We start from the raw sequence: 14,074 nt of genomic DNA, 5'->3' as shown, positions 1-14,074 counted from the left end.
AGATAAATGAATTACTTCCTCAGGTTTGAGAAACCCTGCAGAGGCAGAAAGGTGAGATCGGGCTGAGCTACTGATGGAGGCATCTGAGAACATGAAGGTAAAGGACATGAATATGCTCTGATTTAAAGTGTTAGACTAAACATTACGATAGTTTTCAGGTCTGTGGGGGTGCTGGATCCTATCACTGACGTAAATAACCGTGCACACTCACACCTAAAGTCAGTTTGAAACACAAATCAAGCTAATTGTTCCATAATGAGCTGCACCAGAGGCTGATGAAGCTTTCAAAATGTCAATTAAAGCCAGATAAAAGAAGAAAAAACAGGTTGAAGGGGAGAAATGCCAGGTGCATGACAGAGGAACAGGTGGAGGAAGTTTAAATCCAGACTTCCCCCGATCCTGATGGGACACGCCAACAAAAAAAGGATGAGCTTCAGGTGGAAGACGCAGAAAGAATGGAAATAATCTGGTGTGTTTCACTGAGAAATGGCTGCAGGAGCAACAGATAGAAGACAATATGAGCAGAAACAATAGAAACAGAAAGGATGGAGGTATCGCATTGATCCACCAGGGAAAATAAAAGGTTGGATTTATTCTAAGCATATATGAGAGATGCATACAGCTCCTCTGCTTGTCCTCGGTTAGGAAAATCAGACGATAATCTGGTTCTCCTCACCTCCAAAAGACCTTTCTCACAGCTGACATAATGAGCCCGGTACTGCTTTGGGATGTAAAAGAAAACCTCCATCTGAACCTTCACATTCACATTCACAGCAATGCACATCAGTGGGCTGACAAAAGACACGTCGAGAAACTACCAAAAATATCAAGAGACTATGTAGGATAAAGGATTCAGGACCTAACGGGATATTTTAAATACTGATTGATATAAATGATGAACACACACACTCACAAAAAGACTAAAAATAAGTAAATAAAATGTTTTATTTTATCTGTAACACAGTTAATTCTTTTATCATTTGCTGATTTATATTTTTGAAGGATTTGAATGTGGCGGCTGTGTGAGTCAGTTCATGTGCAACATAAAGCGCTTTGTGTATATTACAGAAAGGCTGAAAACTTCCAAGATCTTTGCCAAAACGTTTTTACATGTGAAGAACTTCTTTTCCTTTTAGTCTGGATCAGAACTGAGGAGCTAACCGAGGCTTCGTCTATGAGTCGAAGATAATAAGGTAGAACTTGTGTTTCAGTCTGATGAATAGTCTGTGGAATAGAGTCGATAGCAGCAGTATTCCCACTCCGAGGCAAAGAAAACGTTAAAGAAAGACTAAAACTGCACAGAAAAAGCTGTGATCTGGGTCTGTAGCACTGAAACTACAGCTGTCATACTGATGGAAATAAGAATATAGAACTACTTCATCAAGGCTGAGAATCAGAAAGGGAAGAAAAAGCCAAAAAGATGAGACGCCGTTTATTAACACAAATACATTTTCACAAGGTCTGCAGATCCAACAGCAGAGTGAAACACATGATTTATTTATGAAAACCTTTCTATGATGGCGGTAACAGACTCTGATTTAATGGATAAAAAGGTTTTACTAAGTAAAGAAACATGTTAGTTTTAACTGAGCTGTAACAGCCGGACCTGCTTTAGTCTGCATGGAGCCACCAGGGAGGGTGGAGCAAACTGAAGCTACTCTGAAAACTCACCAAAGCTGTGCTTTTAAAACTATCTCATCCATCCATCCATCCATCCATCCATCCATCCATCCATCCACCCACCCATCCATCCATCCATCCCTCCATCCATCCATCCCTCCCTCCATCCATCCATTATTCATCCATCTATCATCCATCCATCCATCCATCCATCCATCATCCATCCATCCATCCATCCATCCATCCTCCATCCTCCATCCATCCATCCATTATTCATCCATCTATCATCCATCCATCCATCCATCCATCCTCCATCCATCCATCCATCCATCCATCCATCCATCCATCCATCCATCCATCCACCCACCCATCCATCCATCCATCCCTCCATCCATCCATCCCTCCCTCCATCCATCCATTATTCATCCATCTATCATCCATCCATCCATCCATCCATCCATCATCCATCCATCCATCCATCCATCCATCCTCCATCCTCCATCCATCCACCCATCCATCCATCCATCCATCCTCCATCCTCCATCCATCCACCCATCCATCCATCCTCCCTCCCTCCCTCCCTCCTCCCTCCATCCATCCTCCCTCCATCCATCCACCCATCCATCCATCCTCCCTCCCTCCATCCATCCTCCATCCATCCACCCATCCACCCATCCATCCATCCATCCCTCCATCCATCCATCCATCCATCCTCCATCCATCCATCCACCCATCCACCCATCCATCCATCCATCCATCCATCCATCCATCCTCCCTCCATCCATCCATCCATCCATCCATCCATCCATCCATCCATCCATCCACCCATCCATCCATCCATCCATCCACCCATCCATCCATCCTCCATCCATCCATCCATCCTCCATCCATCCATCCACCCATCCATCCATCCTCCATCCATCCTCCACCATCCATCCATCCCTCCATCCCTCCATCCATCCTCCATCCATCCATCCACCCATCCATCCATCCATCCATCCACCCATCCATCCTCCATCCATCCATCCATCCATCCATCCCTCCATCCCTCCATCCACCCATCCATCCATCCCTCCACCCATCCATCCATCCATCATCCATTATTCATCCATCCATCCATCCATCCATTATTCATCCATCCATCCATCTATCATCCATCCATCCATCCATCCATCCATCCATTATTCATCCATCCATCCATCATCCATTATTCATCCATCCATCCATCCATCCATCCATTATTCATCCATCCATCCATCCATCCATTATCCATCCATCCATCCATCCATCCATCCATCCCTCCATCCATCATCCATTATTCATCCATCCATCTATCATCCATCCATCCATCCAACATCCATCCATCCATCCATCCATCATCCATCCATCCATCCATCATCCATCCATCCATCATCCATCCATCCATCCAACATCCATCCATCCATCCATCCATCCCTCCACCCATCCATCCATCCATCCATCATCCATTATTCATCCATCCATCCATCCATCTATCATCCATCCATCCATCCATCCATCCATCATCCATTATTCATCCATCCATCCATCCATCCATCCCTCCATCCATCCATCCCTCCATCCATCATCCATTATTCATCCATCCATCCATCATCCATTATTCATCTATCCATCTATCTATCCATCCATTATTCATCCATCCATTATCCATCCATCCATTATCTATTCATCCATCCATTATCCATCCATCCATTATCCATCCATCCATCCTTCTTTAACAGAAACCCAGGCCTCCCTGTCCCCGGCCACTTCCTCCAGCTCTTCTGGGGGGACCCCGAGGCGTTCCCAGGCCATAGTCTCTCCATCGTGTCCTGGGTCTTCCCGGGTCTCCTCCCAGTGGGACGGGCCCAGAACACCTCCCCAGGGAGGCGTCCAGGGGGCATCCTAACCAGATGCCACCTCATCTGACTCCTCTCAATGCGGAGGAGCAGCGGTTCTACTCCGAGCCCCTCCCGGATGACTGAGCTTCTCACCCTATCTCTAAGGGAGGCCCAGACACCCTGCGGAGGAAGCCCATTTCGGCCGCTTGTATCCCCGATCTCGTTCTTTCGGTCTCTCCCCACAGCTCGGGACCATCGGTGAGGATGGGAACGTAGACTGATCAGTAAATAGAGAGCTTCTCCTTCTGGCTCAGCTCCTTCTTCACCAGGACGGGTCGGTGCAGAGCAACACTGCAGACGCTGCACCGATCCGCCGTCAATCTCCCCTCCATTCATTCCTCACTGTGAACAAGACCCCGAGATACTTGAACTCCTCCACTTGGGGAAGGATCTCATTCAGGTTTAAGTTCACAGATACTGAGCAGAGTGTGTTTAAAGTTTCTTCTTTAATCTGTAATCACAGCTTCCGGAATATGATCCGTCTTGTTCTTCCAAACGCCCCACCCTTTATGAGAAATCATCTGACTGCCTCTACATGAGGCTGCCTTCCGTTCAACCTTCAGTCGATGAACAGGAGTTTGCCTAAAGACTAAAACCCTCAGAGGATCCCTCATCTACCGTAAGTGACTCATCATATTTGCTTTATTTTAAGTGTCAGGACAACATATTAATCATTCAGATATTTCCATCACTTATTTAAAGTGGTGCGATACAAAGTCTAATTTTCCTTAAACTGTCCCCTAAAATGGACCTAAATTATCTTTTAGACACTTTTTTTGTAATGTAGGTGGAAGATATGACAAAGACATGGATTATTGATTTGTGATCTCTGCTTCTAATCATATCTGTTCCTCATGTTCTCCTCATTTTAACAATAACAGTTCAGTACACAGACTTTAGGAATACCCTTAATATATATGATTAATATTATTATATATTAATATACCTTTAATCCATGAAAGATGCATATTTGTAACAAACTCCAACAGAAATATGAGCGAAGTCTGCTGTAGAGAGGAAACTAAACCAAATTGATTTCCTTTAACCCAGAGCAGCAGCTCCTCTCAGTTTATAGAGGTTGTGTTTGCCTGTGAGAGATCCTGCATGTGAAGGGAAAGAGTGGCTTTCATGATGTGCTGTCTGGTTTTAAAATGTAATCCGAGTCACTTCCTGGTTGGCTTAAAGCCAAACTGTCATTTTAATGTCTTGTGTTGGCAAGTGACCAACTTTAAAACAGTGTTTTAAGGCGATGTATTTCAGTTCAAACTGTAGCAGGATGCTCGTTAAACTCCATTTATTTTTGATTGTTGGTTTTTCCACTTCAGACTGAGTGATGGACCCTGGTGGTACGATGGAGATGGCGGCGCTCGGCCGGCCTTTCAGCCTTGGCATGCTGTACGACTGCCGCAAAGACTCACTAGTCCCTGGTAAGAAATCACATACAAATTCAATTGATGCATCACAATAATTTATGTCTGAGATAAAATCCTTAAGTGTTTGTCGGGCCGGGACTCGAGACAGGAGTCAGAAGCAGAGATAGATTAATGGCAGATGCCGACTTTAATGAGATCTAAAGGGAGGAAAACAAAAACTCACTAAGAATAAAAATGTAACACAAGGTTCTAAGCAAAAACACAAAATCAAAATCTCTCCTGTAAACAAAAGGTCACTCACAACGAGGCAAAAGACAAATAGACCAACGATGCAACAGTAACTAGACAGACTATTTAAACACAGGGGTAATGGGGTGGAAACAATCAGGAATCAGGGGAAGACAATCAGACCAGTGACACATAAGGGAAGGGCAAGTGACCTAAAACGAGAGGAAGTCACGAGACAAAACTTCACGTGGTGGCGTGAAGGGATCCACCGTCCTTCTTCTGGCCCATAACCCTCCCAGTCCACTAAATATCGTCTTCCCATCCCCGGTTGGTAGCAGCTGCTTTACCTTGTAAACAGGTCCGCCATCTAGCACTTCAGGTAGCGGTGGGGGTGAGACGGGTGGCTTTCTTTAACTGGCTTGATCTGGCTTACGTGAAAGGTCGGGTGAACACGAAGGGAAGACGAACCGCTGCAGGGCCGATGGCCTTGGTGATGGGGAACGAACCCCACAAACTACGATGCCAGCTTCTTGGATGAGGTCTTTCGCTCTCCGACCTGGCTGGTAGGTGGGGGCTGGTCATCGATTGCAGTCCGCAGCTTTCTTGACCTGATCCCCTTGGCGGATCAGCACCCGACCCGATGCGGCAGCTGCAGCGAATCATGACGTAGGCAGACGGCACCGACACTTCAGGCTCTTGTCTAAAAACACAGGGGGCTGGTAACCAAAAACACATTAAAAGGGTGAAAAACCTGTGGTTGAGGTGGGCAGAGGGCTGTGGGCGTATTCGACCAGGGGCCTCATGCACAAAAAAGTGGCGTTTCCACGTCTCAATCAGTTGTATCAAGAGCGAAATGACCGTGGAAATGTGCGGTGCCTCACGCCAACTTCAGGGGTGGCGTACACACGTTTCTACAGCTGTTGATTCTTTGGCGACATTCTTTTAGTGCATACCATTAAAAACAATGGCTGCTTTAGCGGTATTGGAAGACATTGTAAAGGGCAATGTTGAGGGCAATCCTCCTGGAACTGTGCGCAGAGCTGCGGCCGATGTTGGAGCGCAACACAGCGAGGGGCCATGCGCTGCTTGTGCCATAGGTGTCGTGCACACTGGGGTTTAAGCAACTAGGGCATTCCAGAGGGAGCTGGCCAACCGATTGGGACTGTGCCAGTCGACCCTGAGCCGAGCCATGCCAGCCGTGTGGGACGGAATTATCTGCATCTCTGCAGAAATATCAAATTCCCACAATGCAGTTGAACAGGCCAACATTGAAGCGCAATTTGCAGCGAGAGCCGGTTTTCCTGATGTAATCGGAGCTATCGACTGCACACACAGTGCTATAAAAGCCCATCACATGATGAATTTGTATATCAACAGGAAACATTTTCATTCCATCAATGTACAGATCGTATGTGATGCGCAAATGCTTTGTGGGGGGGCCTGGTTCAACGCACGATTCATACATTCAGTAACAGAATTGTTGGGAACAGACTACAAGCTGGCACTGTGCGCGATGGGTGGCTTCTTGGTGAGTAACTTTATTCGTGTAATTGTCCTAATATTATTCCCCGTGACGTGCATTGAGCATGTGCTGAATTTCTATCCCGTCTTCACAGCATCATAGTTGGTGGTTAAAGTTAGTAACTTGCAGTTTTTTGCTGGTTAAACAACAGAGAGAGAGCAGTGTCACCCATAATTGCGCCGACTCTCTGTTCAAACAGGGTGGGCCCCTCTTCTCCTGTCCCCCCGCCTGTTTTGGCCACACTTCGGCGGTGGGCAGCCAGTCTCTGCTTCACATCCACCTTAATATCGAACCACTTCTTTTTCACCTCTGCTTGTGTGTGCTTCTCAGACCCCACAGCATTAAAGGCCTCGCTCACGCCCCCCCCCCCCCCCCCCCCCCCCCACACACACTCCTCTTACGTTTGCTGCTTATATCGTAGGACAGCGCGCCAAAGAGCACATTTTTGCACTTCAGAAAGTAGCACCTCCATCTCGCTTTCCGTTAAGTTATTATTTTCTCTTTATTTTCTGATCCTGCAGAGAGAGGAATCGCAGGTGCAGGTTCATTTAAATATGATTTGCATATTTAAGTAGGGGCGTGGACAGGGAGGAGTCGGGTACTCCAACATGTGCTCAATTACGCGTTGATTGGGATGTACAAACGAAATGTGCTTGGAGTCATGCGTGTGCACACATTGACACATCTCTATATTTTTGTACGTTGGAGGGCATTTTGGTTTGAGCGTACGCCATGTTTCAGTAGGAACACGCAAGTCTTTGTACATGTGGCCCCAGGTGTTTGCTCCATGGGTTCTGGGACACCAGAGGCCGGTTTCCAGTTGCTGGTTTATGTGTTCGGTCTGTCCGTTGGCCTCTGGGTGATATCCTGAGGTCAGGCTGGCCTTGGCTCCAATGAGAACTCCCTCCAGAACCGGGACACAAACTGAGGCCCTCGGTCAGAGACGATGTCCTTAGGAAAACCATCGACTTTGAAAACATGGTTAATCATGATCTCAGCTGTTTAGACTTACCATCTTCAGAATCTTACCATCTTAGAAAATCTGTCCACCACTCTGGTATGGCCTTGGGAGACTGGGAGCCCAGTGATAAAATCCATGGAGATGGGGAGAAGCTGTAGAAGTCCCATGCGTGACTCAGAGGACGTCTTGTTTCTGGCGCAGACTGAACATGCCTCTACATACTCCCAGACCTCCGGTTCCATGAATGGCCACCAGAACCTCCGGGAGATGGCGAACATCGTCCTCACAGATGGCAGGAAAGCAGCGAGATCTGGGCCCAGTGACTCACCTCAACTCAAAGGGGACTAATAATTTTCTGGGCACCCACTAGGTGGCGGAGCCTCACCATTTCCCTACTTAACCTCTTTATCTATTGGCCCAGTCACCGCTCCAACCACACAGGTCAGCGGAAGGATAGGTTCTGGTTCCTTGGCCACAGGCTCGGGGTCGTAAAGTCAAGACAGGGCTTGACTTTAGAAAAAGAAATCAGTGCCAAGTTTCTTACTAAATTAGGTTGAAATAATATTTTCTTTTCTTCTTCTTTCCAGGAATGACTCTGTGGGACCACGATGACCTGATGAAACATATACGAGACAGACCACAGAACTATATTGATTTTCAAATAGTCGCTTCTGAATCAATTGAGGACAAATCATCTGCACTAAATGTTGATGCATCCCTGAAGGCGAGTTTCCTGAGTGGCCTGGTTGAGGTTGGAGGATCTGCCAAATATCTGAATGACAACAAGAACTCTAAAAACCAGGCCAGAGTAACCCTGAACTACAAGGCAACTACAAACTTCCAGGAGCTGTCAATGGATCATCTTGGAAGAGTGAAGTATCCACATGTTTTTGAAAAAGGAATAGCAACACACGTAGTCACAGCTATTCTTTATGGGGCACAGGCTTTCTTCGTGTTCGACCGTGAACTTTCTGAAAGAGAAAATCATCAAGATGTTCGTGGAAATTTGAAGATGATCATAACAAAAATCCCATACTTTGCTGTTGAGGGTGAAGGTTCCCTGAAGCTGGAGGATAAGGAAGAAGAGAAAGTTGAAAAATTATCCTGCAGATTCTTTGGAGACTTCTGCCTCCAGAAAACTCCAACAACCTTCCAGGATGCCATACAAGTTTATCAAAGCCTGCCCAAGTTACTGGGAACAAGGGGAGAAAACGCTGTACCGGTGAAGGTCTGGATGTTGCCTCTGACAAGCTTAGAGTCATCTGCTGCTAAACTTGTACGTCAGATCAGTGTACGGTTAGTTCAACAAGCACAGCGCGTCCTGGAGGACTTCAGTGAGCTGGAAATCAGCTGCAATGATGCCCTGAACACCCCTGCTGCACAGCAGTTCCCACAGATTGTCAAAAAAATTAGAAGTTTTAAAGAAATGTGGTCTGAGTTCAAGATGGACTTTCAACAAACTCTGGCAAAAAAGCTTCCATCAATCCGAGGAGGAGGAGAGGAAGAAGCTGAACTGGCAGAGATCCTGAAGAATAGACTTTCTTCTCCTTTCAACAGCAAACACCTGAAACAGTGGATGGACTGTAAAGAGAGAGAAATCTACAGCCTGAAGTCTTTTACAGAGAAGATGAAAAACACAAATATCCCCCCATCTCAGAGTGATCTGCACAAAGAGGTTCTCAGTGTAGAACATGCTCTGTGCTTTGTCTTCACCTCGGTGGGAAGTGATGAACCGTACCTCTCAGCTTTATCAGAGTACCTGAAAGGAACCCAACCAGCTGATCCTCAGGATCCGAACACTCGTGATGTGGAGAAGGATCAGTGGTACGCCTCAAAGGAAGTGATGGATGGAATGATTCACAAAGTGAAGCTCTTCAGTGATTTTGCAGAAGCCAACAAAGAGAACAAGAACGTAAAGTTCCTGACAGCAGGTTTAACAGATAAAACACACAAAGGTTCAACCATCTACCTTTATAAAGACGGCTCCTCTGTCAGTGAGAACTTTGAGCCTCCTTCAAAGCCTGAAAGTGTGACAGCAGCTGACATAAAGCATCACAGTGTGACTCTGAAGATTTCTCCTCCCAGATATGGAGCAGAGAGCATCACCTCCTACTCTGTGGAGTTCTGTGTCAGAGGAGAGGATGGATGGAGACAGGAGGAGGGGACAAAAGCTGGAGAAGCCACAGTGAGCGACCTGAGGCCAAACACAGAGTATGTGTTCAGATGCAGAGCAGTGACCTCAGCGGGTGTTGGACCTGCCTTCGTCAGTGATCCCATTAAAACTTTACCCTGCAGCCCTCCTGGAAATCTTCACGCTGAAAGCAGCCTGTGTGAAATATCAGTTAGCTGGGAGAAACCTGCTGAGGTCGGACAGGATGTCCAGATTGTCTATTATACGGTTAAGTACGCAGCAACAGAGGAGGGAGTGAGTGAAGAGGATCTTCAGTGGAAGCAAATAAAATCCGAAACCCAAACCGTGATCGTTTCAATGCTGCAGTCGGACACAGAATACGCAGTCCGGGTCGTGTGTGATTGTGGAGAAGCTGGCAGAAGCAAAGAAAGTGTCTCTGTTGTCTGCAGAACACCTGATACATACCTGCTGCTCCTGAATGAAATTCTGCATGACTTCCCTGATCTGGAGACCAAAGGGAATAAAGCGCTTCGATCCACCACCGTTCGACAGTTTCCTCAGATCGGAGAGAAACTGGAAACTTTTAAATCGCTGTGCATGAAATTCAAGCCAGTGCTGCTGCAGAAGCTGAGAGAGAAAGTTTCATTGGTTCTGAGCCGAGCAGAGAAGGAGTACGCCATCATGAGCATGTTGGAAATGAGGAATACCTCTTCTTTCAGTGAGACAAACCTGAGGATGTGGATGGATGCCAAGGAGAAGGAAATCCAGGTTGTTCAGTCTACAGCCAACGAGATGAAAAACACTGAGATCATCCCTTCAAAAGATGTGTTTGAGGAGAAAATGAACAGCACAAAGTATGTTCTGAGCTTTGTTTTCACTTCACTGGGTGATGCTGAAGTCTACCTCTCTGCTTTAGCAGACTTCACAAACCAATCAGATGTAGAACGTCCTCCTGGTCCACAAACTGATCTTACTAAGTGGGAACCATGGTTCAAAGAAAAAGGGGGTGAAATGAGTCAAAAAGCGACGCTCTTCAGTGATTTTGCAGAAGCCAACAAGGAGAACAAGAACGTAAAGTTCCTGACAGCAGGTTTAACAGATAAAACACACAAAGGTTCAACCATCTACCTTTATAAAGACGGCTCCTCTGTCAGTGAGAACTTTGAGCCTCCTTCAAAGCCTGAAAGTGTGACAGCAGCTGACATAAAGCATCACAGTGTGACTCTGAAGATTTCTCCTCCCAGATATGGAGCAGAGAGCATCACCTCCTACTCTGTGGAGTTCTGTGTCAGAGGAGAGGATGGATGGAGACAGGAGGAGGGGACAAAGGCTGGAGAAGCCACAGTGAGCGACCTGAGGCCAAACACAGAGTATGTGTTCAGATGCAGAGCAGTGACCTCAGCGGGTGTTGGACCTGCCTTCGTCAGTGATCCCATCAGAACTTCTGGAAAACGGCTCAGTGATGCTGTCAGAAAAAAAAGCAAAAAGCTGGAACCACAGACAGGTTCTCCACCAGCTTATTTACTTCCACTGACAGAAATAAAGATATATATAAATAATACAAAAGGATGCAGGTGTTTCAGTTATGGGAAGGAATCCAGAAAACCTAACCGCACCATCATGGTTCTCGGAGCCACTGGTGCAGGGAAGTCGACTCTGATCAACGGGATGATAAATCACATCCTTGGTGTTGAATGGGAGGACTCATATCGGTTTGTGTTAGTTAATGAGGATCAGTCAAAGTCTCAGGCTCACAGCCAGACTTCTGAAGTTACTGTGTACAAAATCAATCACCAGGAGGGTTTCAGAATAGAAACCTCACTGACCATCGTGGACACTCCAGGCTTTGGAAACACCAGAGGCATAGAAAGAGACGCAGAGATCACAGAGCAGCTACGTAATCTCTTCTCTACTGAGCTCGGTGTCACTGAGATCGATGCTGTGTGTGTTGTAGCTCAGGCTTATTTAGCTCGACTTACACCAACACATAAATATGTGTTTGATTTAGTGCTCTCAATCTTTGGCAAAGATGTAGCAGAAAACATCAGGATTCTGGTGACGTTTGCAGACAGCCAGCAGCCACCAGTTCTACAGGCGATCAGAGAGTCTGGTGTTCCGTGTCCTGAAGGAAAAGATGGACTTCCAGCTCACTTCAAATTCAACAACTCAGCATTGTTTGCAGATAACAGATCAGCTGCAGCAGGCAGCATGAGTGAGGATGACTCAGATGGAAACTTTGATCAGATGTTTTGGAACATGGGGACAAAAAGCATGAAGGGATTTTTTGCTGCTCTAAATCTGATGGAAACCAAAAGCTTGACACTGACCAAGGAGGTCCTGAGAGAGAGAAAACAGCTCGAGGTCTCAGTTGAGAGTTTGCAGAAGCAGGTCAGGCTTGGTTTAGCCAAGCTGGAGGAGATAAAAGAGACGGGTGAAAAACTCAAAGAACATGAAGCAGAGATCAGCAGAAATGAGAACTTTGAGTTTGAAGTCAGTGTCATGAAGCCCATTCAACAGGATATCTCACGTATTGGAGGATACGCCACTAACTGTCAGAACTGTTATTATACTTGTCACTATCCCTGTCATAGGTCAAATGATGCTGATTTAAGAAGGTGTCCTGCCATGGATACAAATGGAAACTGCACTGCATGCCCAGGTAAATGTAACTGGGATGTACATTTTAATCAGAAGTACAGATGGGAATATAAAGAGGTTAAAGAAAAACGAACAATAAAAGATCTGGAGGAAAAGTACAAAACAGCCAGCGGGGAGAAGATGACTGTGCAGCAACTGATGGAAAAGCTGAAGGCTGAATATGATTTAAAGCTTAAAGTGATGAACCTGATGAAGGAATCTGCTGAGCGTCTGAACAGACTTAAGAAGAAAGCACTGAGGCCAAATCCTCTCTCTACTCGAGAGAAGATCGACATGATGATTAAAGGGGAGATATCAGAGGCCAAACCAGGCTGGAAGAAACGAGTTCAGTCACTGATGGAGATGAAAGAAAAAGCAGAGTTCATGATGAAAGTAGAGAAAGGAGAGAATCCTTTACAGCGTTCATAAATGTGCCTCCAGCAATGTGACCCAACAGAGAGGAACAAGAGAGCTGAAGCAGGGACATTAGAACCAAGACGAGACCCAAAGTGATTAAAACCAAAGCTGAAGCAAAGATGAGTGTAAACACAGAGCAGAACATAGCAGCAACTTGCCTGGAACAAAAGGAAGGAGAGACTGAAACTAACCAAGACCAAAGCCAGATCAGCACAGTGGACTGATACCTTTCAACTCCATCTCAGACAGCACCTCTCTTAGTTTATGATAGTGAGCTGGAGGGACACGCCGATAGGGGCGATCACAAGGTCAGCCAGCCGCTGTTTCCAGTCATCAGACACTTCACAGACTTCAAGGTTGATATCTGCCAATCCACAGTCCTTAAGCTGCTGAAAGGGGGCAGAGGGGGTATCTGAGCTGGAGATAGTGTCAGCTGCCTGACCAGCCTGTGGCCTGCTCACACCCTGGGAAATGGGAAGGTCCTCCACAGCAGTGTCATAGGTCTCTTAGTTGGGTTGAGGATCTTCATCGGGACCCAACAATCTCCCCACATGGGTGCCACAACCCGTCCGACAATTATGGTTTTTAGGGGCGGAACGGGAAGAGGTGGGCTCCACGATGATAGTGCTGCCAGGTGATACAGGAGCACTACTTGGTAACTTCCCCCACACCAAATACTCCTGCTGTGGTGCAAGGGTGACAGCCTGGCGTAGCCCATTGGTGTCAGGCAGTTCAGGACCAGACCAACGGGTTTATGCAACTGAGCAACTGGAGAAACTGCTCATACTCGGTGTGCAGATGGGCTCCCAATACTTCTCATCAGACTTCATCCTCTGTATCATGGGCCTGATAACATTGCTTCCATGATAAGCTCATCCCTCTGCCCTGGAACAATCCGTAAATCTCAATGCTGAGGTCATAGATACATCTGGGTTGTGTCGTGAGGCCACCACATCCAACAAGGACTATCTTCTCGGGCACAGGCTGAGGATTCGGGAGAACACCAGCAGGTTTAAGCTTGGACTCCGCCTCCACACTGAGCGTGCACGACATGCTCCCTGAATCAAGCATCCCTTTCAAAAAAACTGGCCCCCGATGGATACTGGAGCATAAAACAGTTCACTAGCTCCTGTCACTCTTTGTGAACCCACAACAATCATTACTACAGCAGTTCACATAGGTTGACTACAAATCCTGTTCTTCACAGAGGGCTTCGCCAGCACTGCCCATGTTACTCCTCTCACTACATGGGCGGGCTAGTTTAAA

Source organism: Leuresthes tenuis, unplaced genomic scaffold, assembly GCF_036924035.1.
Source record: "Leuresthes tenuis unplaced genomic scaffold, fLeuTen1.0.hap1 SCAF_14, whole genome shotgun sequence".
Classification (NCBI taxonomy): domain Eukaryota; kingdom Metazoa; phylum Chordata; class Actinopteri; order Atheriniformes; family Atherinopsidae; genus Leuresthes; species Leuresthes tenuis.
Note: the sequence above shows the minus strand (reverse complement) of the source record.